The 25,401-nt window shown below is 43.8% G+C and overlaps 1 long non-coding RNA gene across 1 annotated transcript in view; it reads right to left on the reverse strand.

Moving 5' to 3' along the window:
- Nucleotides 1–252: 252 nt before the first annotated feature.
- The window catches only part of LOC132659531 (uncharacterized), a 53,405-nt gene continuing 28,256 nt past the window's right edge, over nt 253–25,401 (reverse strand). Inside the window, exons 2-3 of the long non-coding RNA XR_009600063.1 lie at nt 24,849–25,012; nt 253–6,410 (exon numbers count right to left, since the gene is read on the reverse strand). This is a non-coding gene — a long non-coding RNA (uncharacterized LOC132659531). The remainder of the gene's footprint in view (nt 6,411–24,848; nt 25,013–25,401) is intronic.

The raw sequence follows: 25,401 nt of genomic DNA on the forward strand, positions 1-25,401 counted from the left end.
CCAAAGATGCTCAAAAAATAAAAAGAAACACTTAATCAAACGTGCTACCATTGGAATGGAAGCACCAATGGAAGAGCAAACTACCATTTAATTCTTCTCAGCCAGACACAATGTGGAAAAGTCTTTTAGCATATGTAAGAATTGCCTGCAGTGTGTATTTAAAACACGTTCACCCAGGTGAAGCACATGTGTTTGGTTGCCCACCTGTCTTGGCCAGTTTGGGCTGCTATAACAAAATGCCATAAACTGGGTGGCTTAACAACAGCTGAAGTTTATTTCTCACAGTTCTGAAGGCTGGAAGTCTGAGATCATGGTGCTGGCATGGTCCAGTTCTGGTGAGAGCTTTCTTCCAGGTTACAGAGAGCTGGCTTGTTTTTGGATTCTCATGTGGCAAAAAGAGGGCTTGCTTTCCAGCCTCCTCTGAGAAGGGCACTAATCCCATCTATGAGGGCTCCACCTTCGCAGGCTAATTACCTCCCAAGTACTTCACCTCTCATGTTGGGATTAGGGCTGTTTCAACATATGAGCTAGGAGGGGGGATGCCTTCAATCCATTGCACCATCCAACAGTCATTCATTCCCTTTCCTCCTTCCTGTCAGAATCCTTTTCCTCATAGCCATTGTCTTCATTCTCTCACTGATCATAGTAAACCCATTTTTCTTGCCAATGACCACTGTGGCCAGGGAGACATAGGAAGTCTTCTAGGCTCCAGTTTGGCTACATAATTTGTGAGGCCCAGTGTAAAATGAAAATACAGGACCCCTTGTTCAAAAATCAAGAAAAAATTGCCATTTAAGGTCCTAGAATATTAAGTGTCTTCCTTTCTTCTGTGATGGTTCTCTAATCTTGTTATATATTTCTTTATTTGCTGTTTACTTTCATCCTAAGTAAAAAAAAAATTAAAATTCTAAATTATTAGTGTATTATTATCATGCATTTACTTTTATATTGTGTAACAGCAATTTTAAATACAAATATAAGAATGTATAACTTGTATTCAGAACCACTGAAATCACACAATTTGTATTATATAGCTCATAGACATACTTTGCTATTACCAGAACAGTGAAAGGTATGTACAAAACTCAACTGTTTTATTTTACTTCTTAGAAGTAAAAAAATATTTTACTTTACCCCCTCCTGAGTAAACATGGGCCTGGGGTTCTGACCTGCACTGGCCTTCTAGAACTTGAACTGGGTGGGAAAATAAAGTAAAGGTAAAAAAAACCTTTTTTTTACTTCTTATTTTACTTTTCATTCTACGAACACTCCATTGAAGCAGCTTCCATAACAAGCTCACATTGTATAGGCTTTGAGTCTTGCTGAGCTCCTGGACGTTCTGTGCTACCTGCAAACAGAGTACAGCAGCAAAGAAGGGCAGAGACACATAACTCTTCTGCTCACATATGTGCTCCATTGCCTCATCAAACTTCACTTACAAAATGCAAGTTCAGAGATAAAGTTACTAGGAATTTCAAGACAGTTAGAGTCTTAGGCAAGCATTAAACCAAGTACAAGACCTTTCTGAGCACAGGGTCCCATGTGACTGCACATGTCTCATGCCCATGAAGCCAGCCCAGGCTGAAAGATTCCTTGAAAAGTGTTCATCTCTCATTTAAGGAGTCTTTCCCTTGCTGGATATCACTGTGGCTGCTTTTGGAAGATTTGGCAGCCATCTTCCAAGCACGAGGGGAACAAACCTGTGGGAAAAGGTGATGCAAGAGAAGAAAGATAGAAAGAATGTCTCTGAAGAGATCATTGAACCTCTGAACTAACCAGTTCCTAGAGTCACTTTGAGTTGAGTTTTTCTCTTATTTGCAGCTGAGAGCATCCTACCTTGGCCCTAACCCAGAAGTCTACATTTTAACTTGCTCCCTAGCTGATTCTAATGCAGGTGGTCTAGGAATCATATTTTGAGAAACTTGTCTCTAAAATGATGGCAAACACCATAAACTGTTTGGAGAAAAACACATTTCATGAGCTGGATGACCTTGATTGATTCAGGCGGATGCCTCAGATGCATAGTTCTTTTTTGTTTTGATCATCAATCCTGTCTGTACAAAGACCAACACATTCCCTACACTTAATACATATATATCCCTCACTCTATCCTTCCAGATTGGTGTGGGAGTGTTTCTGGACTTCCACAATACCTCCTGGAGAAACTACATGGTTTCCAAAAATTATTTTAGAATCTCAGGACTCTCCAGGGGCTCATCCAATCACTCAGTCCCCATTGATTGATCTAAATAACCTCAAAGAACAGTGGCTGCTGCTGCCGCATTTGTAAAGCAGGGTCACACTGCCTAACTCTCCCTCCCAAGTAAACATGGGCCTAGGGTTCTGACCTTAGTCGGCAAAGTAATGTCTCTGCTTTTGAATATACTGTCTAGGTTGGTCATAACTTTTCTTCCAAGGAGTAAGCATCTTTTAATTTCGTCTAGTCAAGGCTATGGTTTTTCCTGTGGTCATGTATGGATGTGAGAGTTGGACTGTGAAGAAGGCTGAGCACCGAAGAATTGATGCTTTTGAACTGTGGTGTTGGAGAAGACTCTTGAGAGTCCCTTGGACTGCAAGGAGATCCAACCAGTCCATTCTGAAGGAGATCAACCCTGGGATTTCTTTGGAAGGAATGATGCTGAAGCTGAAGCTCTAGTACTTTGGCCACCTCATGCGAAGAGCTGACTCTTTGGAAAAGACTCTGATGCTGGGAGGGATTGGGGGCAGGAGGAGAAGGGAACGACAGAGGACAAGATATCTGGATGGCATCACGGACTCGATGGATGTGAGTCTGAGTGAACTCCGGGAGTTGGTGATGGACAGGGAGGCCTGGCGTGCTGCGATTCATGGGGTCGCAAAGAGTCAGACACGACTGAGCAACTGAACTGAGCTGAGGGTTCTGAACTGCACCGGCCTTCTAAAACTTGAACTGGGTGAAAGAACAGAGGCAACTGTAGCAAGATTACTGAGTAACTATGAAAAAGAAATCAGCTTTGGGGATGGGGGTATAGAAGATGGCCTCAAATCCAGACATAGTCCAATTCAAGTGTCTAGCCCACAGTGGTCCAGAAAGAAATATGAGACAAAGGGGCTGCAACTCGAATCTACAGGACAGAGAGAGAGTTAATGGGAGGTGGAGACAGATACCGACAGGGACTTTCCAAAAGTTACTTTATTAACATAAACTCAGGGGTCCTTGAAAGGGGCTTGTCGTAAATAACAAAGGACCCCTTTATCACTTTTATCTCAGAAATCCCAAGTGTTTTAGGAGCTCTGTGCCAGAAACAGGAAAGACTAAATATACATTCCTTACTATGAACCACAATATCACACCATATAAATGGAAGAACTGTTGATAGCATCTAGCTGATTTGTTGCAGAGAAAGGGACCCTATAAACTGCTTAGTAAGTACATTTGTGTCCCAATGAATTGGTACCACCAAGCAGAGGCTCAAATCTTCTACACATTATATTAGAGTTGGCAATCCTGGTACTTCGCTGGTGGTCCACTCGTTAAGACATTGTACTTCCACTGCAGGGGGCATGGGTTCAGTCCCTGACTGGGGAACTAAGACCCCACCTGCTGGCCAAAAAGTATTTTTTAAAAAGAGAGAGAAATGGCAATCTTGCTACAAGGGAGCAGAGGGAAAAAACAGAAGATTGTCTTTAAGTTTCATGTTTCAAAGTTAATGGCCGTCAGTAATGCCCTAGCTTAGACTGAGGTCTAAGCATCACTCTCTCCCAGGGGAATTATAATCTCCCTGATAGCTCAGTTGGAAAAGAATCTGCCTGCAATGCAGGAGACCCTGGTTTAATTCCTGGGTCAGGAAGATCCCCTGGAGAAGGAAATGGCTATCCACTCAAGTATTCCTGGGCTTTCCTAGTGACTCAGCTGGTAAAGAATCCACCTACAATGTGGGAGACCTGGGTTTGATCCCTGGGTTGAGAAGATCCCTTGAAGAAGGGAACAGCTACCCATTCCAGTATTCTGGCCTGGAGAATTCCATGGACTGCATTGTCCACGGGTTCACAAAGAGCTGGACACGACTGAGCGACTTTCATACTTTGAAGGTAATGATGGCATTTCACTCCTTTGTATCACCATTTGACGTGAATTTACATCCTCAAGTGAATTGTCTTGAGCTGAGCTATGCCACTTCTCAAATGAGTCATTCTGATTTAGAAAGCAGTCAGTGAAACCAGGGCCGTACCTCTGTAGAGGCAAGGCCAACAGGCACCTTCATAAATTTGATATGGGGGAATGAGGAAACCAGTTTCATCCTACTCAAATGCCTTATGTTAAGCTGTTATGCTTTGGCATTAAAAATAAGGAATTATTGTCCAAGCTCTCAAAAAATCTCTCTTGAAATTCTTGCTTCCAGAAGGCTTACAGTCCCATCACAGAGGCTTGCTTCTTTGAATTAAGCATTACTCTCTCTGGGCCAAAGTTTTAAAATGTAAATACCTCTGGGAGGAATAACACATTACATCCCTATTACTTTGGTATAAATGAATTTAACACAGGCTTTCTTCTCAATAGAAAGGACTGGGCTCCTCTGGGGGCTGAAAATCATGAAAGAGGAGGAAAGAAACGATGCCCAGAGAAGAATGGAATGTATGGGGCAGGGAAGAATGGCTTTCAAGTACAAGCTGGCCTCCGTCCCAAGCTTCCTGAGGTCTAGGCCTGAATGAAACCAGTAATAACAATAGCAGTAGCTTTTATTGCTCCTTTTGTGAGACTCATTTCTTCTTGGTAAAACTCCTTTACTTTAGCCTATTATCCCCTTGTAATTAAAACAATATATTGTATCCTCCACTTGGGATGCTTTTGAAACTGTGTGGAGAGTACACAGTGGTACTCGGAAAGCTTTTATTTGGCTTCTCTTGAGTCAAAGCAGAAGCTTCCAGGACAGATTTATCACACTAAGTCCAGAGAGTTATCTCAAACAACTCACACGCAAGATATCAGAGCCCTCGGGCAGATTCAAAGCTCCCTTTCTGGTGTGAAGAAGGTGCAAATAGAAGATCATCTCCAAGGCTGTCATCAAGCCAAATGACATATCACCTATAGATTTACTGGAGGAGGGGTGGGGGCTGTTACATGAGCAGAGAGGAGAAGGGGGTCTTATTGCTTCTAAGCAAACTAAACTTCCCCTTGCTTTTTTATTTTTTCTGTTGGGAAAATGTAGCTTCTTAATAGGTACAGCTTGGAGAAAGAAAATTTGAACTTAAGGAAACCACTGTTTGGTCTTTTCAAGGGGCCCTAATGGTGGGTGCTGGAGAAGACTCTTGAGAGTCCCTTGGACTGCAAGGAGATCCAACCAGTCCATCCTAAAGGAGATCAGTCCTGGGTGTTCATTGGAAGGAATGATGCTAAAGCTGAAACTCCAGTACTTTGGCCACCTCATGCGAAGAGCTGACTCTGGAAAAGACCTGATGCTGGGAGGGATTGTGGGCAGGAGGACAAGGGGACGACAGAGGATGAGATGGCTGGATGGCATCACCGATGCAATGGACATGAACTTGGGCAAACTTTGGGAGATGGTGAGGGACAGGGAGGCCTGGTGTGCTGTGATTCATGGGATCGCAAAGAGTCGGACACGACTGAGCAACTGAAATGAACTGAACTGAACTGAATGGTGGACTGCAATGTCTTTATCTACAAATGGAGTTAGTAATGCCTACCTCAGAGGGTGATTAGGAAGATTAGATGAGGCAAGGTGCGAAGCACTTGGCCACAGTCACGAACAAGGGAGATGACCATGGATATTAGCTCCCTTTCCCATTTCTCTCAACAGACTGTACCCCAGAACTCACTTTGGGGAACTACTCTGCCCAAACTCCTAGATTTCATTCCTGGCTTCTGATTGCCTTAAACTCCATTTCTGACAAGGAGCTGCCCCTTACGGGTGGGGGGAATTAGATGTATTTCCTCACTGTCCCTTAACCATATTTTCCAAAACCAAAGATTATGAATGCAGGGCCTTACCGTATGGATGACTGGGTTTTTTTCCTACTTCAGATAAGTTAACTGATTTATGTGAAAAGTCTCTCAAAAGTCAAAAAATTAAGCTACATTCCATTATATATGTAAAGAACTATCTTTTTGAAGAATGAAATTACAGGCAAAGAAAGCAAATTTAGTTAAAAAAAAAAAAAAGAAAGAAAAATCTTTGGTTATTTGACATCAGGGACAGCACAGTCATCACAGACACACCCTCTCATTTACTGATGATCAGCAAGGCTGTTTGGAGGTGGCTGCCAACAATGCTCTCTCCCTGTCGTCCGCTGTAGGTCGACCTTTCTTTGCCCAGCAGCCTGCGACATTTTGGTTTTTGGCTGTGTGCGGCTGTTTCTTCAGACCCATGGGTCTTGTGACACACACTGTGAGCGTGACTGAGCTGTGATGCCTGGAAAGAAAGAGGTCAGTGTTCAAGTGACGAGAAGTAAGGAGGAAATCCTCCAAAAATAGGAACATAACAGACGTATGGTTGAGAAATAAGTCAAATTGCTATATTATTCTGTTGCCTTGGGTGGTTTAATGCTATGGCTTATTTGTGTCTCACTTCTTACAAGTTTCAGCCAGGGTAAGAAAACTGGTTACCCCTATTCTCATCTCCTCCACCCTCCCTACCATTTCAGAGAAAAACTGTTCAAGGGCAAGGACTGTGTTAGCCAATGAACAATTCAACTTGAAGATTAAATGAAAGTCCTAATGAATTACTCACTAATGAATTTGATGTCAAAGTCCAGGCTGGGTGACCTGTAGTTTTTCTTTTTGGCTGGCACCATCCTTCATGGAGCTAATCCCAAAATCCACAGAGAATTCTCTACAGTTGCTTTCTCATCCTCAGAAGGAATGGCTCCAGCTTGACTAGACTGAGAAACACAGTGACGTCCCTCTCAGCTGGCTCAATTCTCAAATTCTCCCCAATTGCTGGACAAGTCTTAACTGTAGTCAGGACCATCTCTTCATAAAGATTATAAATTTAATTAAATGTGTCTCAAATGCTTTCTTCCCCTATATGTTCTCACTACACTGGCTGCGTCCTCTCCCACTTCCATCATGGTTCAAGATCTTACTTCTCTGGATCATAATGCTTTCTTAGGGAGGTAAATTCTGCTGGATTTATGTACATCAGTTAGCATCACTTCACTGAAGGGGTAGGGCAGCTTCTGCCTCTGCCTACTCTGCTCCAGTCTTAACCCTGTCCCATTTCTCTCACCCAACCCTGTTGTGATGTGGCTGTTAGTGTGATAATCACAAGCACAGGCTTTGGAGGCTAGCTGTGTGACCTTGAACAAGTCACATAGCCTTTTAGTAAAATAGATCCAATAAACACTTACCTCTTGGGGTATTGTGACAGTGAGTGAGATAATGTACAAAGGGTTTAGTATTGGGCATGAAACATGGTAAGTGACCAATAAATGGTGGCTGTTACCACTCTTGATCTAAACAATCTCAGCTTCTTGCTCTCACCTCCCTAGTTCTTGACTCCCACCTCAATCTTAGAGTTAGTTTTGATCACTATCTCCCTAAAGCTGCAGCACTTTAAGGTCAAGATCTTAATATGTCTATCTGTGGCAACCTGTTTAGTTCCCTACATCTAATAAAAAGTGCATGCTCAATAAATGCTGGGCGGTGGAATGGGACTAATACTCTGACTTAGATAAGCTGTAGTGGGGCTGACTCCCGGGCTCCTGAGTCATTACCTACGATACAACTTCTCTTCAACTGGGCTTCTGATTGAGTTCCATTCTGGTTTCCCAGTTCTCCAAAGAGGTCTAAACATTTTCTCCACCAAAGACACTGCAGTCCTATCCCTGAATCCCATTTTGGTCTGGGGCTAAAGCCCAGGAACAATCCCAGGCATCAGTGCTCTGCCTCAGGTTCTATATGGCCCATCCACAAAGGGATGACTTAAACTCCAATTCTTTTTATCTCTGTCAGCACCTCTTCCATTGAGGTGGACCATGGTCATTTTCTTACTCTTAAATAAAATGTATTTTTAAAAGTATCACTTTATTTAATGGTTTGTGCTATACAATCTAAATTAAAACAGTGCTTTCTATGCAAAAGCAGTTTCAAGACAAGAATCCTAACACCTATGCGGCAGCCTCATTGGAAGGCCATGCGGCATCTAGGAAGAGCCAACTCATTGGAAAAGACCCTGATGCTGGGAAAGATTGTAGGTAGGAGGAGAAGGGGACGACAGAGGATGAGATGGTTGGATGGCATCACTGACTCAATGGACATGAGTTTGAGCAAGCTCTGGGAGATGGTGAAGGGCAGCGAAGCCTGGTGTGCTGCAGTCCATGGGGGTCACAAAGAGTTGGACATGACTGAGTGACTGAACAATAAAAAATGTGCCATCCTGGATGGGAGAGGAGTTTGGGGAAGAATGGATACATGTATATATATGGCTGAATCCCTTCACTGTTCACCTGAAACTGTCACAACATTGTTTGTTAATTGGCTATAATGTAGTACAAAATAAAAAGGTTTTTTTAAAAAAGAATCCTATCATCCCCTCCAAACTGATTTCTGTCCCTCTGTGTGTGTGTGTGTGTGTGTGTGTGTGCGCGCGATGTCTGACTCAGCTACCCCAAGGACTGTAGCTTGCCAGGCTCCTCTATCCAGGGAATTTTCCAGCAAGAGTACTGGAGTAGGTTGCCATTTTCTACTCCAGGGGATCTTCCTGACCCAGGGATTGAACCCGAATCTCTTGAGTCTCCTGCATTGGCAGGCAGATTCTTTACAACTTGCACCACCTGGGAAGCCCTAAGTGCCACCAATTTCTAATATGCAAATTCTGAAGTCATCACTAACCCCACTCTTACCACTTGTGGTCCTGTCCTAAGGCTGGTCTAAGAGATAGGTATAGTTGCTCCCAGAAGGCCTAGTTTTCTGGGAACAAACAGATTAAAGAGGGGGGGGGGGTATCTTTTTCCTTCCATTTATAGGAAAGTCACCCTGGCTTTGGGTCTTGTTTCCCGTGACCTGACATTGGCCCCTAGTCACTCTCATCTTTCCAGTCATGTCCAGTGGATGAAGTAATACATGAAAAATCAGTGACAGACCTCCAGATCTGAGTGTCAATGGATTCCCATCCATAGAGCCCCTTCCAGGTCGTGGATTTAACCCAGCCAGAAATGGCCTTCTCAAAGCCACAGAAACGTCTCCCAGGAAGGTGGAGAAGGCCCACATCAGTGTAAGATCAGAGATCATTTCCTGCTGTGCAGATGGCAAAGTAACCTCCTTCCCTACCTTGCCCTAAGTCTTCTGCCTCAGACCTCAGGGCTCTGCATGTGCATTGTGCGTGCGTGCATGCTCAGTCGCGTTAGTCATGTCTGACTCTTTGTGACCCTGTGGGCTGTAGACCATCAGGCTCCTCTGCCCATGGTGTTCTCCAGGCAAGAATACTAGAGTGCGCTGCCATGCCCTCCTCCAGGGGATCTTCCCAATCCCAGGGATCGAACCCATGTCCCTTATATCCTCTGCTTTGGCAGACAGGTTCTTTACCACTAGGGTCACCTGGGAAGACTATAGGTATTATAGGCATTCCATCTATTTTAACAACAAAACAAAAAAAATAACCTCAGTATGGGGGCAATGGTAACAAGTCATTGACTACAAAACCTTTTGTGTACTTTCAGGTTAACATACACCATCAGTGATGGCAAGGCAGAGTCTGCCTTGGGAAGATGGCTCATTAGCTCCACTAATTACTTCTGTGCTTTTGTTTAAACCATTTCCCAGCCTGGAAGGCCTTTCCCCCATTGACATCCATCAATTAGTTTTACTCATTCTTTAAGACCCAACTCAAATGTCGCTTTCTCCAAGAAGCCTTTTCTAATCCTCTAGTTAGAATTAATTGCTTCCCTCTCAATGTTCCTGTGACATTTATTATAGGATATTCCCACATTATTATATTAAAATGTTATATAATATTTATTATACAATGTTCCTATGTCATATTAAATGTTATTTATTATATAATATTCTTATGTCACCATAAAGATATATGAAAGATGTTTTACAAATTGACTATCCTACAATCCAGCCTCAATAAAGAGAAGCTATTATTAAGATTGTGAATTACACTTTATATCTGATCTGTAGGTCAAGTTTTAAGTGTGCATAATTTGAGGGGGGATAAAAACAACTTCTTGGGCATTGTAAATCACAAAACCTAGCTATTCTGGGAAGAAAGAAAATAAAATACAGATATGAGCCATAGCACTTGTTCCCTCATCTACTGGGACACCCACTTCACTTTGTACAAGAGACATCAGAATTAAAGAGGCCCTACTAACCAAGCTCCGCACCACCACCACATGAAACATAAAATCCCCTCTCCATCATTTCATCTGTACTGAAATTCACTCCCATCTGAGACCACTCATTCAACTTTTAAACAACTATCAGCCATCTTAAAAAGGGCTCTCATTTATTGAGTTTCTGGGTGTAGCACACCACACATAGGTGCCATCACATCTCAGTTAATCCTCATAAAAATTCAAAAGCAAAATAAACTTGCCCAAAGCTACAGCTAATAAGTGGCATATTTGAGAAAGTCAAGCCCAGCCCTAACTCCTAAGCCTGTGGGCTTACTACTAGGCCTTCCTTCTTCCTTAATTGTGGGGAAGTTTTCTAAAGTTTTATAATTTAGGTGGAAGCTGCAGCTCCCACCCACAGTTCTGTGTTTTACCCTTTGAGACCACCAATAGATACCTAATTCACCTTCAACTCTACCAGCCTACAAATAATTAAAAAAGGTTGGCCTGACCCCAAGCCCTCTTGTCTCCAGGCTAGACATCCTTCAGCTGCTGTCTTGCCTACAAAATGGCTTCGGACCCCCACCTCTGAATGCATTTCACTTTGTCCCTGTTGCTCTCAGAGGCAGCACCCAGAAGGAGCCACACTCCCCAGCTGTGACGTGGGCAGTGGTGCCCACTCAGACATGTCCCGCCCCTGCTTCAGGGTGTCTCTCTCAACAGGTCTCTGTTAGGCTGAGTCACCTCCAGCCTCTCCACAATATAATTGGCTCTTTAGGACTAAGTGTAAGCTTCCCATTTATCCCTATCAAATCCCATCTTGTTATATCTGGGACATCCTTTCCTCTGCTGAGAGCTTTCTGAATCCTGATCTTATCATCCAACACAGTCACTAACCCTCTCAGCAAATTTGATCAGTATGTTCTGTGAAACCATCCAAGTCATTAATAAAACGTTGACTGAGACCCTGCAGCAAATGACTAGAGACCTCCCTTAAAGTTGACACAGGTTCATTAATCATGAGTCTTTGTGTGTGATTGTTCAACCAATTACAAATCCACTTAACTGCCCTGGGCTCTTGGGTCTATATCCTGCTGAAACCCACCAGCCCGGTAACCCCATCAACAAAGGAAATGAGCTTAGTCTGGCATAACTGGTTCTGAGCAAACTCCTGTTGTTTTACAAAGATTAGTCTGGCAGGGTGGATCCTGAACCCACACTGTTTCTCCTGATGGTGTCTGTACATAAACTAGGAGTTGCAATAACATGATAAATCACCTATAATCACTCCCAGAACTCTAACAGGCTAGAGCTCCGAATTCCTTATCCTAACAAAAAACAAAACAAAAAATACTTAAATGAAAAAGACCAGCCTAAAGTTAAACTGTAAAATTTTTCTCTGGTTCTTTAATACACTGCTCTGAGCTCTTTCCTATTTCACAGTGTCCTCTTTGCCTCACCCCATTTGAATCTTGTGACCTCATGAGACCCTCTGACCTCCCAAGGATCTCCATCTTAATATCTTATCTCATTCTTGCCTTCTCTGAAATGCTCCACTTTCCAAAATGACACACTTCCTGAGCCCTTCCCTCCTTCCTCCTATTAAAGTACTGATCTTAGATAGAAGTAAGGGACCAAGCAGCTAGATTTGGAATGAAGTATGAATGATTAATTTACCCTGAAAATATGCTGGTATTTTTGAAACGGAGCATAGTTAACCCTAAATAATCTCTAGTTAGTGAATTAGAAGCCATATGACACAATTGGGGTAAAGAAATGCAAGCAGAATTGGAAATATCTTTTGCCGGGGAGCTTTTGTACTAGTCAAGATTTTTGAAGATAAATAACAGAAATTTACTCTGATTACTTTCATCAGAAAAGTTATTTAGAAAGGGTATCAGGTATTATCCTCAACCAACAAGGAGGCTTGAAAGTCAGACATAATTGAAGAAAGGGTAGGTACCCTAGAACTCATTTAGATCAAGCAACAAAAACAAATTCTCTAGAAAGTTGTGGCGGGCCCCACTGCTGATGGACTCTTGCTTCTACTGGAAACTCAACACTGAATCCCTAGGTATCTGAATCTCTGCCTCTGCTGCCTTAAGCATTTCCAACTGGCCCCAAAGAGCCCAAAGCAGCCATTGGCCAAGCCTGGACCACAGCCTGGCCATAGCCATGTCCCAGCCCAGGGAGCTAAAAGAAGACTACCTTCCTCTCTTTGGCTCTCCTAATGGGAGAATTGTCTTTCTCACCTTGGTCCCTTATTTTAGGATTCAGAAGTAGATATCTAAGAACATAAGGAATGCTCACTACAATTCCTGGAACTCCTTAAATTTCATTGAGTTGGCCAAAAAAGTTCATTTGAGTTTCTCCGTAAGATCTTACAGGAAAACCTGAGAGTTTTTTGGCCAGCCCTGGGCTCCCACGGTAAAGCGTCTGCCTCCAATGTGGGAGGCCCAGGTTTGATTCCTGGGTCAGGAAGATCCCCTGGAGAAGGAAATGGCAATCCACTCCAGCACTCTTGCCAGGAAAATCCCATGGACGGAGAAGCCTGATAGTCTACAGTCCATGGGGTTGCAAAGAGTCGGACACGACTGAGCAACTTCACTTTCACTATACCGTGTCCTTTTACTTGCCCTTCTATGCCCGTTTGAGGGAATTATAAGGGAGTTGCCACTTTCAAAAGTCATTAAAGTTGATAACTTAGTGCTGCAGTAAGGTATTGCTCTCACCTCACACTGCTCCCAAGCACAACCAACATCCAGAACCTCGACAAACCCTCCCTTTTAAAAAAAATATATAGCACATATACAGAAGTGAAGTAAAGTCGCTCAATCGTGTCCGACTCTTTGCAACCCCATGGACTGTAGCCCACCAGGCTCCTCCATCCATGGGATTCACCAGGCAAGAATACTGGAGTGGGGTGCCATTTCATTCTCCAGGGGATCTTCCCAACCCAGGGATCGAACCCAGGTCTCCCACATTGCAGGCAGATGCTTTAACCTCTGAGCCACCAGGGAAGCCCAGTACTCAAATCACAAATGTAGAGCACAATAAAATTTCATACAGTGAACATAACCTGTTCAAGAAATATTACCAGCATCCACGGCACCTCCCACATCTCGTATCAGTCACTACCTCCCCATAGCAGCCACTACCCTGACATCTAGCATAATAGATTTGTTATTCCTATTTTTTTACTTTAAAACATGAGATCATATAGTATTTTATTTTTTTGACCTGGCCTCTTTCTCTCAACATTTTGTCCAGGAAATTCATGCATGTTATTGGGTATGGTGGTAGTTGACCAACCACTTTCGAAAGGTGACTATTACACCAGCTGTCCCCAGGGTTCCTGGGAATTACTGATATCATATTACTGAAGTCAGGTGAGAAAACAAAATCTCTAGATATTTGTTCCACTTACATGAAATTTGGATTAATTCTAGTGCACAGGAGAGATACTGCCTTTCTGTTTGATGTGCTAAAATCAGATTAATCCGAATGATAAGGATATAAAGAATACCTTGATTCATTTACAAATGTTTCTTGTGAACTTGAAATACTCTACAAAGTGTCCCCTTAGTTTCTGAAAATATTTGCAGCAGAAACAGAACTCAGCTTTACAGGTGGCTAAAAAGACTTGGTTAATTTGAGAGTATGTGGAGTGCACGGAGTGTTGGGATTGTTCCCATGACACAGCAGGGGCGGCTGTGCACCTGAACGTGCACAAGCAAGCCATGTGCATGCCCAGAGCAGTGGCCTCTAAACACACGAGTGATTTGGGGTAAACTAGGATTGAGAAATCGTGATAGTGAGGGAAGAGTTACTAGTGCAGCTAGAGATAACAAGTTTACAAAGAGACTGCTGATGGAAACACAAGGATGCTTTAATAGAGTGGCTGGTCACGGGCAGAACGAGGAATGCTGGATGATCACACCTAAAACATCTATGGTCTCCCAAAAATGTGCTCCAGAAAAGCCATCTCCTTGGAGAAACAGGTTGTAGATTAAATTGCAGCTCCCTAGGGGTACAGTCATATGATAGTGCACTTGTGGGGTAGAGGGGCCTGGAGGTGAGATGCCAGGGGGAGGAAAGGGAAGACTATCCGGAACTTGGGGGTGGGGGGAGCCAAATTCCTGACCTTCAGCTGTTTGTTCTGAAAATGGAAGAAGAAAGTCCTTTGCATTCCACAGGTCTCTGTGAACAAAGTCATCACTTTGAAAGCCTCTCTGTTCTTGATTAACTCTGGCCAACAGAACAAAGAGGTTGCTGCATGTCTGGGGATTCTGAGTTAGTGAGTAAGGCAGCAAGATGACAAGGAGGAAGCCTGGTGCTGCCGGAGAAGAAGGAAGCTTGAGGGGGCCATGACCCAGCTTAGGGGGCCACTCTTTCCCCACAGTCTGATTCTCTGTGTTCTCATTTCCAGCCCAGGCCCAGACTCAGAGTCATATGGATGGTGACAGGCAGGGGAAAGATCTGCTTTTATGCTTCACTTCAGCCTTCATTCACATTTGCTCTTTCTCTCTTAGCTGATGAAGTCCTTTTGAAAAAGAAGCTTGATGTGGAAAGTTGAGTACTCTTCAAGTCAGCACAAGAGTCCTAATAATTGTGTGAATTTATGGATATGAAGCGCTGATTTAGAGGGTACGTGCATGCTAAGTCACTTCAGTAGTATCTGACTGTTTGTGACCCCATGGACTGTAGCTCTTCTGTCCATGGGATTCTCCAGGCAAGAATACTGGAGTGGGTTGCCATGCCCTCCTCCAGGGGATCTTCCCAACCCAGGAATCGAACCCATGTCTCTTTTGTCTCCTGCATTGGCAGGTGGGTTTTTTTTTTTTTTTTTTTTTTAACCACTGAGCCACCAGGGAAGTCCTACAGGAGATATAAAAATGAGACAGGAATGTCTCTGTCCTCTCTCCTACTAGGGAATATAGGACAGATTGTGTTAAGGGCCACAGAGGGATAGAAAGATATTGGGGACTGGGACTTCCCTGGTGGTACAGTCAATAAGAATCCACCTGTCAATGCAATCTACCGCTGTCAAGAGATGCAGGTTCAATCCCTAGGTTGGGAAGACCTCTTGGAGAAAGGAATGGCTATTCACTCCAGTATTCTTGCCTGGAGAATCCCATGAACAGAGGAGCCTGGCAGGTTACAGTCCATGAGGTCCCAAAGAGTCAGACACTTCTGGGCAACTAAGCACAATTTTCATCTTCACAGCAAAAGAAATAGTCAAAATCAACAGAAATTTAAGTGCTAGCACATAACTGAGACTTCACTTGTATACCAGGAGCTGTGCTAAGGTAACACATGTATTTCCCCACTTAATCCCCACAATGCCCCATATAGTAGATGCTGTCATTGTGTCATTATGCACACTTACAGAGGAACAAAACTGCAGATGAAAGAGGTTAAGGGAGCCAGGACTTGAAACCCAGAAGTCTGACTCCAAAATCTACAGTCTTGGCTACCAGGCTCTCCTGCACCTACAAGGGCTGTTTCTTTATCTATTTATTTATATATTTATGAATTTATTTTTGGCTGCCCTGGGTCTCTGTTGCTGCACAAGCCTTCTCTAGTTGCAGTGCCCGGGCTTCTCGTTATGGTGGCTTCCCTTGTTGCAGAGCAGTTGTGGCTCTTGGGTTTATTTATCCCAAGGCATGTGAAATTTTCCTGGACCAGAGATCAAACTTGTGTCCCCTGCACTGGCAGGTAGATTCTTATCCACCACGCCACCAGGGAAGTCCCTACAAGAGCTCTTTCTACAGAGCAACTTTAGGGGGGTGAAAGGGAGTGATAGGAAAATGGAAGCAGGTTGTGAAGGAGAAAAAACAAACCCAAGAACATAAAACAGCAATGGCCGGGCCAATGGAAGCAGATACAAAACCTAATAAATTTATAACCTGGGAGATCCTAAAGAGGGGCCCAGGACAGACTGACCAACTTAGGAGGTCTCGGAGGAGGTTAAATAGGATGGAATTAGGAGAACCAGGGTAGGAGCCAGCCTGGGACAGGAAGAGGGAGACTTCTCTGGCACCAAGGAGGAGCCAGAGGGTGGAAATAGCAAGGAATTTTGAAGAGAAACTAAGTGATCTGAGGTAGGTAGCTGTTATGTGCTCAATTGTGTCACTTCCCCCCCACCCCCCAAAAGAGATGTTGAAGTCCTACCCTCTGGTACCTGTGAAAGTGACCTTATTTGGAAATAGAATCTTTGTAGATGATCAAGTGAAGATGAGATCAGCAGGATGGGCCCTAATCCAGTGTGACTGTGTCCTTATAAAGAGAGGAAATTTAGACAAAGATACAGACACGGAGAATGCCATGTGATGTTGAAGGCAAAAACTGGGTGACAAAGAAGCCAGTGTGTTAGTCACTTCAGTTGCATCTGGCTCTTTGTGACCCCATGGACTGTAGCCCACCAGGCTCCTCTGTCCATGGAATTCTCCACACAAGCATACTGGAGTGAGCTGCCATTCTCTTTCCAAGGGAATCTTCCCAACCCAGGAATTGAACCCGGGTCTCCTACACTGCAGACAGATTCTTTACTGTCTGAGCCACCAGGGACGCCAAGGATCACCAAATACTGCCAGAGCTAGAGCACAGGCAGATTCTCCCTCACACCATCAGAAGGAACCAATGCTGCCAGTATCTTGATCTCAGATTTTAAGCCTCCAAAGCTAAGAATAAACTTCCGTTGTTTGAGGGATTTCCATGCTGATCCAGTAATTAGGACTCCACGCTTCCACTGCAGAGATTGAGGGTTCAGTCCCTGATCATGGACATGCCACATGGTGCGGCCAAAAGATTAAAATAAAAATAAAAAGACTTCTGTTATTTGAGAATAAACTCTTGTGCTTTAAGCCACCCAGTTGTCGGTACTTTGTTATGGCGGCCCTGGAAAACTAATACAGTGGACTGAGCCTTCTCGAGAGATAGAAGACATGTTCCTCATACCACACAGCCTCTGGAGAGATGCTTCCAGCTCAGTCCAGGGAGATGATGTAGTAAGGGCGGTGCTTGGGCCAGAGCTGCTTGTTGTTGTCATTTAGTTGCTAAGTTGTGTCCGACTCTTTACGACCCCATGGATTGTAGCCCGCCAGGCTCCTCTGTCCATAGGATTTCTCAGGCAAGATTGCTGGGGTGAGTTGCCTGTTCCTTCTCCAGGGCCAGAGCTTAGGAGAAGTCAAATGGGAAAAGTCTTCCTTCTCTCTGCAGGGATCCAGGGAGCAACTGCTTTCCTCCTCCAGCCTGACTCCCTGGGGTGCCCTGGGGACAGGGTGCAGGAGTGTGAGGCCCACACAGGCCAAGGGTCTCTCTGGGGTGAATGCAAGGCTGTAATGGGAGCTCTGAGACACCAGGCTCTATGCAGGGAGTTGTTCTTAGACAAGATTGTCCCTAGTACATACTGGAGATTAGATATGAACTGATGTAAGTGCTGTTTTGAGATTGACTTTTATTTGAGGAGGAAAAGGAGGAATTCATTTTTATTTTTATGAGGCCTCCAGAAGCCTAGGGTTGGCGCAAGTTGACACTGACCCCTTTGGGAGTGGGGTGTGAAGAAGCCCAGTGAGGACGAAGGCCTCTCCTTAGCTGTTGCTCTGTCATCTGTGAGTATTGTCCCCAATAGCCCTGCTGGTCAAGACTGTGTCTCCTTTCTGACACTTCCTCAATGCCTACCTGGGCACAGTCACTCCTCCGGGAAAGGAGAGTGGTAGCTTGAGAATATCTTTAACACTTAGAAGAGGACCATCTTGAGGAGAGCATGTCTCCATGTTTTTGATTCCAAATGCAGACTTAGAACACTGAAGCCCATTTAGAAGGAGGACTGAAGCCCATTGAATGCTGTGACATTTCTGACACCACTGACATCACCTATTCCAGCACGCCACCTTCCAAGGTCGGGAACCACTGTTCCTCACTGTTTGCACATGCAATCACCTGTCTTGCCTGGAAAACGGGTTTATAAGAAAACAGCAGTGTTAAGAAAAATACTAGAAGGCGGAACTTTAAAATCCAGTAATGCCCTAGAGCCCTGGAGATTATTTAAGCACAACTAACCAAAAGCCAAGGACAGGGGCAGGATGGGGCAGAGAGTATGAAATGGACCAAAATACCAGGCACTTGAAAAACTTCTGTGCTGTGCTCTGCTAAGTCACCCAGTCATGTCCAGCTCTTTGCAACCCTATGGACTATAGCTCACCAGAATCTCTGGGATTCTTTAGGCAAGAATATTGGAGTGGGTAGCCATGCCATCCTCCAGGGGATCTTCCCAACCCAAGGATCGAACACACATCTAAGTCTCTTGCTTTGGCAGGGGGGGTTCTTTACCATTAGTGCCACCTGGGAAGTCCATGATGGCCTATTGAGAAACTTCTGCTCCCTGAGTACTCAGCAGAATGTAATGGAAAGACAGCCTAACTGGGCCAGCGGGTAGGGGGGCGGCATGGGGAGGGGTGTAGAAAGGGGAAGTTGAAGAAAGTGGACAATTAGAGGTAAAGTAGAAACCAATTAATTAGAAATATAAAAGGAATAGCCTTTCAAGCGACTTTCTAATCAATAAAACAGATCCATGAAAGAGAAGTCAGCTAGGAAATCATGGGGATCCACCACCAAAAGAAAATCTCAACTCTTTATGGCACTTAACAAGCTATCTTCGCATACAATAACCTAGAGAGAGAAGCAGGAGTTACTATTCCTACTTTATAGGGAAAAGAAGCTGAAGTTCAGAGAGGATATGTAATTTATTCAAAATCACCCAGCTATTAAGTGACAAAGCTTGTTCTTTAGCACTCAGAGTGGGAAAAGGATTTAGTTAGAAGGCTGAATGGATTATTTTACTTTCATCTCACCAAGCAAGGTGATAAAGAGAGTCCTAGCTCCAAAATTTCCACTGAAATAGACAGCAGATGCTTTCTCTCTGCCATGCAGCAGCACAGTATAGTTACAGCATGGTTTGTTATTATTTGTATTTTTTTTTTTTTTTGCCAGGTCTTAGTTGCAACACTTGAAATCTTCCATCTTCATGTGGGATCTTTAGTTGAGGCATGCAAACTCTTAGTTACAGCACATGGGATCTAGTTCTCTGACCAGGAATTGAACCCAGCCCCCTGCATTGGGAGTACAGAGTGTTAGCCACTGGACCACCAGGGAAGTCCCTACAGCATGTTTTTCAGAGTCAGACAGATCTAGGATCCAACCTTAGCTCTTCAGCCTACTAACTAGAGGCTCTGAAAAAGCCATTTAATCTCTCCTGGCTCCTCTTTCATAACCATAAAATAGCAATAATATTTCCAGGTTATTCTGAGTTTAAAAAACCATAATGGGGTAATAAAATTGCTAATACTAAATCTCTAGTTTTTTGAATAATAAAAATATGTCTTATTGAACATTTAAAGTAAATTTTAAACTCTTAAGAGTGAAAAATCATAATTCGCTGAAGAGTATGTTCCGTTTACTCCCACTATCTACAACTAAGGAAAGACTAGTGTCAGGTAATTCTACAGTCAAGATACCACTACAGGGGACTTCCCTGGCAGTCCAATGGTTAAGACTTTGTTGCCTTCCAACACAGGGGGTGAGGTTTCAAACCCTTAAGCTAATGGGCTTCCCTGGTGGCTCAGACGGTAAAGAATCTGCCAGCAATGCAGGAGACCCAGGTTCAATCCCTGGGTCTGGATGATCCTGAGAAAGGCATGGCAACCCACTCCAGTATTCTTGCCTGGAGAATCCCACCGACAGAGGAACCTGTCGGGCTACAGCACGTGGGGTCACAACGAGTCAGATGCAACGGAGCGACTAACACTCTGCCTTTCGGGGAGCTAAGATCCCACATGCCTCATGGCCAAAAAGCTAAAACATAAAACAGAAGCAATGTTGGAACAGAGTCAATAAAGATTTTTAAAATAGTCCACAATAAAAAAGAGAGAGAGAGCAAGAGATATCTATGGTCATCAGATGTTAGGGGAAGAATTACTGTTAGTTGGGGAAAGGCTCCCTCCAAAGAGGCTGACTCCAAGCATAAACAAGAATGCAAGGTCACACACCACTGCTTGGGCTGATAAGCACCCAGTCCCATCCCAGGATAGTCTCATAATCCTGCCCGGAGCCATCGTTTCAACCCAGCACCTGCATGCCATCTCCTGCAGTCCTCAAACGACCCTCTGAGGTAACTACTAGAATTATTCCCTTTTCACAGATGAGGAAACCGAGGCCTACACAGATCAAACCATTTGCACAAGATCAATCCAAAATAGAATGCAGGTTGTTCTGACTCTCAGTTTTATGTTCTCAACCCTTGGATTTCATAAATCAGTAACTTTTTTAAAATTTGGGAACTGACATAGAGTTGCCAATTTTGTGACAAATGAGAAAATCATTTCTAAGATAGAAATATTAATAATATGAAACACAAGAAAGAGGATTGGAAATAATACCAAACATAGGAAAAATACCAAACATGGAAAAGAAGGATGTTTTAAAGGATAGGAAAGAATCTCAGAATAAAAGTAAATTCTTCCCATGGAAGAGTATTTAGAGCCTATACCAACAGAACACAGGAAAGGTACAAGATCAATTGTTATTTTACGACACTAAATTGTATGTAATCTTTTGCCAGTTTGGAGATGTACATATTCAACAGTGCAGTAAGAAGTGGAATTTGCTAGTCCAACTTGTTTAAGTGTGGGTGCTTAGTCACTCAGTCGTGTCCGACTCTTTGCAACCCCATGGACTGTAACCCGCCAGGCTCCTCTGTCCATTGGGATTCTCCAGGCAAGAATACTGGAGTGGGTTGCCATGCCCTCCTCCAGGATTCCAATTCAGGGATCGAACCCAGGTCTCCCACATTGCAGGTGGTTTCTTTACTGTCTGAGCCATTTGCTAGTCTAGCTCATTTAAGTAGCTCATTTCAAATCACAGTCTTTATAGAAAACTGTTTCTCCTATACGTATGCAGCCAATAAAAGAAATAATCTTCTAACAGCACATCTCCCAATTTGGGGTGAAACAAGCCCTCCCAAGCCTCCCACTCTCACCATTCTTCCCAAAGCTCCCAAGGAGACCAGGAGGAAAGCAGGACAGAGGGCAGAGCAGGAGTCTGTCTGTCTGGGCCAGTGGGGTATCTGCCTGTCCATCTAGGGGCAGTCAGGCATTTATCTGAAAGGGACACTGCAGGTGGGTGGAAAACGTGGTCTGAGACTATATTAGGGAGTTCTGCCCCCAAATTTCAAGCCCCCAACGCCAGCCCAACACGTGACTTCTTTCCTTGAGGCCCCAGACAGCTTCTCCTTTCAGAAGGCCCCTATGAAAATGCAAATATTTCTAGGATGTTAAGCCTATCAGCTAACACTTTCCTTATCAGCTGTAGCACATTTGTTATCAGCAAACACCTTGGCTTAAATTATTTGACAACTTTCCAAGTGTGTGTGGGAAAAAGACCCCGCTTTGTCCCTGGTAGGGGAAGGTGAAGAGTGGAGATAGGTTTGGGGAATGCAAAGTGGGAGGAGAGACTTGTTAGACGAGACCAAAGATAAGTCTCCACTAACTTGACCACTTGCCTTGCCCTGCACTCATGGGAGAGGGGCGGGTGCAGCGGCGGGAGGTTTTGTGTATGTGTGTGTGTATTGTGTAATCTATGTAAGGACTTCTAGAAACCAGAAAGCAAGTTCTGAGAAGAGGATTGCAGGGAAGTTAGTGGGACCTGAGTAGAATGTATAGATTCTTGAAGGATAGTTGATTTGTTGTTTAGTGGACTTAATTTTTAAAAAATATTTCAACAGCCAATTGCTCTCCTACTATCCAACTTGTTCTTGCTTCCCTGGTAGCTCAGTGGTAAATAATCTGCCTGACAATGCCAGAGACATAGATCCGAACTAGGGTCCTGGAAGATCCCACATGCCACAGAGTAACTAAGCCCATGAACCACAACTATTGAGCCTGTGCTGTAGAGCCCAGGAACCGCAATAAAAGAAGCCACCACAATGAGAAGCCTGCACACCGCAACCAAGAGTAACCTCCCCTCGCTGTGACTAGAGAAAAGCTCTTGCAGCAGTGAAGATCCAGCACAGCCAAAAGCAAATAAATAAAATTAGATATATATTAAAAAAGACTATTTGAAAATTTACCCTTATCTACTCCAGATCACATTAAGCACCCAGTAGAACTGTAGGACAGTAGGCAAAATGCCAGGCTGGATGAGGCACAACCTGGAATCAAGATTGCCTGGAGAAATACCAATAACCTCAGATATGCAGATGACACCACCCTTACGGTAGAATATGAAGAGGAACTAAAGAGCCTCTTGATGAAGGTGAAAGAGTAGAGTGAAAGCTGGCTTAAAACTCACCATTCAGAAAACTAAGATCATGGCATCTGGTCCTATCCCTTCATGGCAAATAGATGGGGAAACAATGGAAAGAGTGACAGACTTTATTTTTTCTTGGACTCCAAAATCACTGCAGATGGTGACTGCAGCCATGAAATTAAAAGATGTTTGCTCCTCAGAAGAAGAGCTATGACCAACCTCGACAGCATATTAAAAGCAGAGACATTACTTTGCTGACAGATGTCTGTCTAGTCAAAGCTATGGTTTTTTTGTTTTTTAATTTTACTTTATTTTACTTTACAATACTGTATTGGTTTTGCCATACATCAACATGAATCCGCCACGGGTGTACATGAGTTCCCAATCCTGAACACCCCTCCCACCTCCCTCTCCATACCATCTCTCTGGGTCATCCCAGTGCACCAGCCCCAAACATCCTGTATCCTGCATCGAACCTAGACTGGTGATTCATTTCTTACATGATATTATACATGTTTCAATGCCATTCTCCCAAATCATCCCACCCTCTCCCTCTCCCACAGAGTCCAAAAGTCTGTTCTAAATACAGTATATTAACACATATATATGGAATTTAGAAATATGATAACAATAACCCTGTATGCAAGAAAGCAAAAGCTATGGTTTTTCCAGTAGTCATGTACAGATATGAGAGTTGGACTATAAAGAAAGCTGAGTGCTGAAGAATTGATGCTTTTGAACTGTGGTGTTAGAGAAGACTCTCATGAGAGTCCCTTGAACTGCAAGGTGATCAAACTAGTCCATCCTAAAGGAAATCAGTCCTGAATATTCATTGGAAGGACTGATACTGAAGCTGAAGTTCCAATACTTTGGCCACCTGATGCAAAGAGCTGACTTATTAGAAAAGACCCTGATGCTGGGAAAGATTGAAGGCAGGAGAAGGGGGCAGTAGGGGATGAGATGGTTGGATGGCATCACCAACTCAATGGACATGAGTTTGAGCAAGCTCTGGGAGATGGTGAAGGACAAGGAGGCCTGGTGTGCTGCAGTCCACAGGGTCGAAAAATGGCATTATGGTAAAAAATCTGCCTGCGATGCAGGAGACCCTGGTTTGATTTCTGGGTTGGGAAGATCCCCTGGAGAAGGGATAGGCTACCCACTCCGGTATTCTTGGGCTTCCCTGGTGGCTCAGATGGTGAAGAATCCACCTGCAATGCACGAGACCTAGGTTCGATCTCTGGGTTGGGAAGATCCCCAGGAGGAGGGAATGGCAACCCACTCCAGTATTCTTGCCTAGAGACTCGCCATGGACAGAGGAGCCTGGCGGGTTACGTTCATGGGGTCTCAAAGAATCAAACATGACTGAGTGACTAAGCACAGCACAGCACAGCACAGAATAGTTGTAATGGGCTTCCCTGGTAGCACAACAGTAAAGAATCCACTTGCAATGCAGGAGCCACAGGAGACACGGGTTTGATCCCTGGGTTGGGAAGATGGCATGGCAACCCACTCCAGTATTCCCAAACCACAGCTGCCAACTTTAAGCTCAATACAGATGGTATCAACTCTTACCCTCTCTCATAGTCAGATAATCCAGGGACATCTATGGGTGTATGCTCCTCCTAGCTCTCAGCATCATTCACTCCATTTTTCTCTCCTGAATTCTTCTAGGTATTTTCCATTAATATGTTTTAGTATGGCCCCAGGGACCATGAGGGCTTCCCAGGTGGCATTAATGATAAAGAATCCATATGCTAATGCAGGAGGCCTGGATTAGATCCCTAAATCAGGAAGATCCCCTGGAGGAGGAAATGGCAAGCCACTCCAATATTCTTGCCTAGGAAATCCCATGGGCAGAGGAGCCTGGCAGGCTACAGTCCATGGGGTCAAAAAGAGTCTGACTGAGTGACTGAGCCCACATGCAGCAGGGACCACGAAAAAGACAAGGACTTATTAAATATAATATTTTAAAACAATATTGAATTCTTCAGATAATTGACCACAAGATAAGGGTAATTATCAGTATACAAAATTATAAACAATGTCATCCCATCACTTTAAAAACAAAGTATTACATATATACACATTTAGAAAAGAAAGACAAAAGAAAATGCACCAAAATATAAACATGGTTAATATTGATATTAACACTGGTTATCTCTGGGCACTGAGGTTGAGAGTGACTTCTACTGCCTTTTCTCAAATCCAAGCCCTTCTCCCCAGATTCCACGCCATCACCTAGTCAAGTCACTGTCATCTCTCACCTGGCCTTCTACAGCAGGCTCCTAACTGCTGTCCTGCAGCTGGTCTTGCCAATTCACTCACCATGTAGAATCAAGGGGGATCTTCTTCAAATGCATATCTGGGTACTATGGAGACAGGATAACAAACTGGTATCAGCTGCTGGCTCCTTCCATGAAATCCAAGCCTAGAGATTCCCCAGAAGCAGAAGTGAGCTTAATGGACACTTAATTAATCCCAATACTCATTGCAAAAACTGTTTGTTTGCATGTTTGTTTGTTGGTAGAAGTCGAGTGTTGGTTAGATCTTGGGAAGTGTAGCAAGTGTAGAGAGTGATAGCCAACAGCAAACAAGGATTTGCAACTGCAGAGGGTATATTAGTTTTCTGAAAAATTGCCATGTAACATTACCACAGACTTCATCTAAAACCTCATGCATTTATTATCATCCAGTTCCTGTGGGCCAGGGGTTCAGGCATGGCTTAGTGGTGTTCCCTGCTCAGGACTGCAATCAAAGTGTCAGCTGGGTTGCATTTCATTATGGAACGTTTGCTTTTCCTTCCAAGCTCATATGGTT

Source organism: Ovis aries, chromosome 1 (assembly GCF_016772045.2).
Source record: "Ovis aries strain OAR_USU_Benz2616 breed Rambouillet chromosome 1, ARS-UI_Ramb_v3.0, whole genome shotgun sequence".
In the NCBI taxonomy this organism is placed as follows: domain Eukaryota; kingdom Metazoa; phylum Chordata; class Mammalia; order Artiodactyla; family Bovidae; genus Ovis; species Ovis aries.